Genomic DNA, 5674 nt, shown 5'->3' with positions numbered 1-5674 from the left:
TTGGGATGGCCATCTCTGAACACAGTCTCATTTGTCCTACAGAGATGCTTATCCTGCTTTGTCCAACAATCACAGAATCTCAGAGTTGGAGGAACCACAGAGGGAAACTACTCCCATCCCTACTTGAGCAGGAGAGGAATGAGGTCTCTAACAGGTAGACATCCAGCTTCACTTTTAGACCTTTCAGTGATGGGGAGTTCAATTCCCCTGGAGTCAACCCAGTTCCATTTACACTGCAGCTTCTGACACTGTCTATTATCATCTTCCTCTGGATGGTCTCTCCTCTGGGTTTCCATGATGCTTCTCTCTCCTGGTCTGACTGTCCCTTCTCAGTCTTCTTTGCTGTTTCTTTATCCACCTCAGGTCCACTAAATTTGGGTGCCCCCAGACCTGTAGCCTAGCTAGTCTTCTCATCTCCCTCTATAGTATCTCATTTGGGGAGTCTCCTTCTTCCTCATTTCCACCTCCCCGAATCCCTAGATTCCTCCGTGTCTCAGTTCAAACTGTACTTTCTAAAAGAGATCTTTCTTGGTTCCATCCCACCCTGCCCCCTGCTAGCACCTTCCCTCAACTTTGTATCTTGTTATTGTCATTCAGTTGTTTTAGTCATGGCCAACTCTTCCTGACCTCATTTGGGGTTTTCTTGACAAAAGTACTGGAGTAGCCTGCCATTTTCTTCTCCAACTCATTTTAGAGATGAGGAAACTGAGACCAACTTGTCCAAGATCACACAGCCAATAAATGTCTGAGGTGAGATTTGAACTCGGGTCTCCCCAACTTTTCACACAGCTTATATTACACAGTCATTTGCCTGTTCTCCATTAGAGTTCAAGGGCCTCGAAGACAAAAGTCAATATTTTTACCTCTCGTAGTAGCCCTGGCACTTAGCAGAGTGCCAGGCATAGAATAAGAACTTAATGTTTGTTGACTGACATTGAAATCTACCTTTCAGTAACTTCCACCTCTTATTCCCAGTTCTGTCATCTGAGGCTAGTCCAGTGATGGAGAACCTATGGCAAGGGTGCCAAAGATGGCACACAGAACCTCTCTGTGAGTACAAGGCCACCTCCCACCCCCAGAGTTCATTGCTAGAAAGGCAGAAAGACTTGGGCAGAGCTGCTCCCCTCCCCCTCTCCACCATGCCTGAGAATATTTTTTCACATCCCCCCCTCTGCCCAGCAGCAAATGAAAGTGATTTCTCCCTCTCCTGTGTGGGGTCCAGCACTCCATCTCTAAAAGGTTTGCCATCACTGGCCTTGTCCTTCTCCCACATGACAACCTTTCAGATGCTGCCCAGCCCCACCCTGCAATCTCAGTTCTTTCCTTGGTTGTCCTACCTTTTTCCAGTCTTGGGGGGGGGGGTTCCAACTAATCCTCAGAGGTAGTCTCTTATGCCTTCCCAAGCCACTCTCCCTTTTCTCAGCACACTCTAGTTCATCAGTTTGGTTGTTCAGTCCTTTTTCAGTTGTGTATGCGTCTTTGTGATCCCATTTGGGGTTTTCTTGACAAAGATACTAGAGTGGTTTGCCATTTCTTTATCCAGCTCATTTGACAGAGGCAAACTGAGGCAAAAAGGTTAAGTGACTTATCCAGGGTCACAATGCCAATAAGTGCCTGCCACTGGATTTGAACTCAAGAAGAGGACTCTTCCTAACTCCAGACCCAGGTCTCTATCCACGCACGGCATCACCTAGCTGCCTTCGCTTATCAATGTCTCTTCTTAAATGTGGTACCCAGAAACAAACTCAAAATCTTTGATGTGGTTTAAGCAGACAGGACAGTGTGTATTCATTGCTTCTCTCATTCTAGACAATCCCTTTCTCTTTCCCTTTTTTTTAAACCTTACCTCCTTCTGTCTTAGAACTGATAACTTAGTATCCGTTCCAAGACAGAACAGCAGACAGAAGGCCAGACAATGGGGGTCAAGTGACTTGCCCAGGGTCACACAGCTAGGAAGGGTCTGAGACCACATTTGAACCCAGGACCTCCCGTCTCTAGGCCTGGCTCTCAATCCACCCAGCTGCCCCACACAATCTCTCTCTTAATATAACTAGAGACTAAATTCACTTGTCAAAGTCAGTGTGAGGGTATAGTGGTGATATTTTCTCCTAGTCCCCAACATTTTTATTTCATTGGTGACCTCCTAATTACAAAATCCAATGCTTTTCCCCAGACATCTTCCTTGACCTCTAGATGACATGATTCCCTAAGTTACTCCCTCCCTCTTTATCCTTCCCTGGATTCCCATACCCATTTTTTCCCTGGACAATTGCATTGGTGAAGCAATGGAGCCTGGCAAGGGAAAGTGTAATGGAGTAAGACAGGGGAACATGTCTATGCAGATGATTTGTGCTTCTCATTTCCTTGCTGAAAATCCTGTTGGGATTACCCAGCAGTGAGTGAGAGGAAGGAAAAGTGCCTGATTTGGAGTTCCAAGCTCTGGGTTCAAATCTCCTTATGACTTTTGGGATCTTAGGAAAATTCCTCCCCTCTTAGGACCTCAGTTTCCCCATTAACTTCTCTGAACTTCTTTCCACCTCTTTAAAATGAGATTCTGTCCAACTCTAAATCTCCATGCTATTATGATCTGTAAAGGGGTGGCTAGAAGAGGGGCAACTCACCATTTTGATTAAAAGGATTGAAAAACAAAAAGTGAAAAAGGGCAGGTTGGTGGTAACAGTGGATAGACTGCTGGTCCTGGAGTCAAAAGGGCCTGGGTTCAAATCTGGCCTCAGAAACTTCCTATTTGTTTGACCCTGGGCAAGTCACTTATCCCTGTTTGCCTCAATTTCTTCATCTGTCAAATGAGCTAGAGAAGGAAATGGCAAACCACTCCAGGATCTTTGCTAAGAAAACCCCCAGAGGGGCCACAAAGAGTCAGACAGAAAGGCTTGATGACCTATAAAATGAAAGGACTGAGCAAGAAAGACCTCTAAAGCCTCTTCCAGTGGATTTGTATTTCCAGGACTTGGCAGAGCGCTTGGCACATAGCAAGCAAGCACTTAAGCAGTTCTCCGACTCAGGCATTCCAGCTCCCATGTTTTGCCTCGGTTCCGTGGTCTCTCGTGTATTTTCTTCCTTCTCTCTCACCCTTTCTTCTCTCCCTCCCACGTTTAGGCAGACTCCAAGCTGTGAGGAAATGGGCCTCCTCTTCCCTCAGAGGGAACAGAAACACTTCAAGGATTCCTGCCTTTGTAGAAGCCTGGGCCTAGGGCCCGGCTCCCGGGGAGGGGAGGGAAGAGAAAGAAAGGCAGGAGAAAGGGGGGTGGGGAGGAGAGGGGAGTCACCCTACAGCACTTGGCCAAGTGAGCAGAGCCAGGAAGTTGAGTCATAAAACCTCGGTCAGCCCTTGGCTCTGGACCATTAGGCAGCTCTGCTCTGCAAATGAACTTGGGGCCAGAGGCATTCTGCATGGTGGGAGGCCCCCAGGCCATGGAGTCCACAGAAAGCTTCGAGTTCGAATCCCAGCTCCTACGCTGACCAGCTTCTAAGTGGGGAACAGCCTTCCTGGGTCACCTTTTGGCTGCCATCTTCCATATATCCACAGAGGCACGCCCTTCCTCTCCCAGGCTCTCCCGCCAGCTGGTGTGCGCTGTGACATCAATACTGTCTTCACCAATTGTGAGTCTCATGTAAATGTCACAGGCAAATTACCTAACCTCTCCCCACCTGTTTCTCCATCTCTAAAATGGGAACAAATACAGCTGGCACTTCCTACCTCACTGGGACAACCTGAGGGAAGCTCTCTGCAAACCTTATACAAGTTACAGAAATAGGGGGGTTGGGGGGCACAGGGGGACTGTTGCTATTACTGCAGGCGGCCAGCACATCTCAGGAGGTCTTCCTCTGGGCAGAAGTTGGAAGATTTTGTTTTTGTTTGTTAAAAACCTTTACCTTCCATCTTAGAATCAATATTATGTATTGGTTCCAAGGCAGAAGAGCAGTAAGGGCTAGGCAGTGGGGGAAAAGTGACTTGCCCAGAGTCACACAGCTGGGAAGTTGAGGTCAAATTTGAACCCAGGACCTCTCATCTCTGGACCTGATTCTCAATTCACTGAGCCACCCAGCTGCTCCCTGTTTTGTTTTGTTTTTTTAACTCCTCACTTTCTGTCTTAGAATCCATACCAAGCATTTCTGTCATGGCAGAAGAGGGTGGGTGATTGGGCTTGAGTGACCTACGAGGGTCACCCAAATAAGACATTGCTTGAGGTTGAATTTGAACCCAGGAGCTCATTTTCAGACCTGACTCTCTGCCCATTTCCATCTTGGAATCAATCCTGTGAATTGGTTCTGAGGCAGAAGAGCATGAGGGCTAGGCAATGGTAGTTAATTGACTTGCCCAGGGTCACCCAGCTAGGAAGTGTCTGAGGCCAGATTTGAACCCAAGACCTCCTGACTCTAGGCCTGGCTCTCTATCTACTGAGTCACCCAGTTGCCCCCTGGGGCTGCTCTTAAGGTCCCAAACTAGGAAAGCCTTGGAGCAAGGCTCAGGCCAGGTAAGATGACCCAGAGGGTAGGGCCAAGTAGGGCTAGTCTAGGACAGGGTCAGAAGAGATTAGAACAGTGATGGCAAACCTATGGCATGAGTACCAAAGATGGCACACAGAATACTCTGTGGGCACATGGCCACCCCTCTCTCCCATCCTAGGAAGTTCATTACTAGAAAGGCTGAGGGACTCACTGAGTTGCTTCCCTCCCCCTCTACACTTTGTCAGATAACATTTTTTCACATTCCCCCACCCCTCCGCCCAGCAGCCCAATGGGAGTACTTTCTCCCTCCCCTGTATGGTATAAGGGGGGAAGGCCAGTGGGGCACTCGGTCTAGGGGGAGGGAGCAGAGCCCAGCACTCCATCTCCAAAGGGTTTGCCATCAATGGACTAAAGCTAGTTCAGGATAGGAAAAGGGGCCTGGTGAATGCTATCCTGTATCAAGGGACTCAGTGTGGGCTGGAAGGAGGGGACTCCAGAAGGCATCCAGTCCTGTCCCCTCATTTTAGCTGCCCAAATGGTTTGTTTTTAACATCCAGCTTAGAAAGGGGCACCCCTGCAGGGATCTCTGAGACTCCCTTGGCACATGTCCCTTGTCAAAGCCCCAGAAGATCAGCTATCATTATTATCCCTATTTTACTGATGGGGAAACCGAGGCTGGCAGGCTGAGTAGTTTTTGTAATCCCAGAGGGAGTGATAACATTGCCTAGTCTACAAAGTTCTTTCTTCATCTGCTCAGAAAAGTGGGCAATAAAAGCAATAGCTTTCTACTTTTGTGGAGGAAGAAGAAACAATAAGTTTCAGAAGGGGGAAGGTACCAGTTCCTGGCCCCAAAGCTGATGTTAGAAGCTGGACCCAAACCTAGGTCTCCTGACTCAGTTGTGCCTCCCAGGAAAGAATGCAAAGCCTGCCGGAGGCCCAGGCTCCCTCTGGGTCTCCTCTGGTCTGAAGGCCGCTTATTCTGGGCACGCACTGAAGATGGACTCTCCCTTGGGCGCCATTGCTTAGCTTCCAGAGTAATGGTAGAAACCAGCTAGTTCTTGCTTAACCCCTGTCCTCCCCTCTCTCATGGCCTGAAAATACTATGTGCCCCCTGGCAGATAGCAGTGTGTGGGTGTGGATGGGGGAGTCCTATATGAGGAGCTGCAGGGAGAGAGGGCTAAGCAGAGACCACAGGAGACCAAGG

This window comes from Monodelphis domestica, chromosome 1, assembly GCF_027887165.1.
Source record: "Monodelphis domestica isolate mMonDom1 chromosome 1, mMonDom1.pri, whole genome shotgun sequence".
In the NCBI taxonomy this organism is placed as follows: Eukaryota; Metazoa; Chordata; class Mammalia; order Didelphimorphia; family Didelphidae; genus Monodelphis; species Monodelphis domestica.
Note: the sequence above shows the minus strand (reverse complement) of the source record.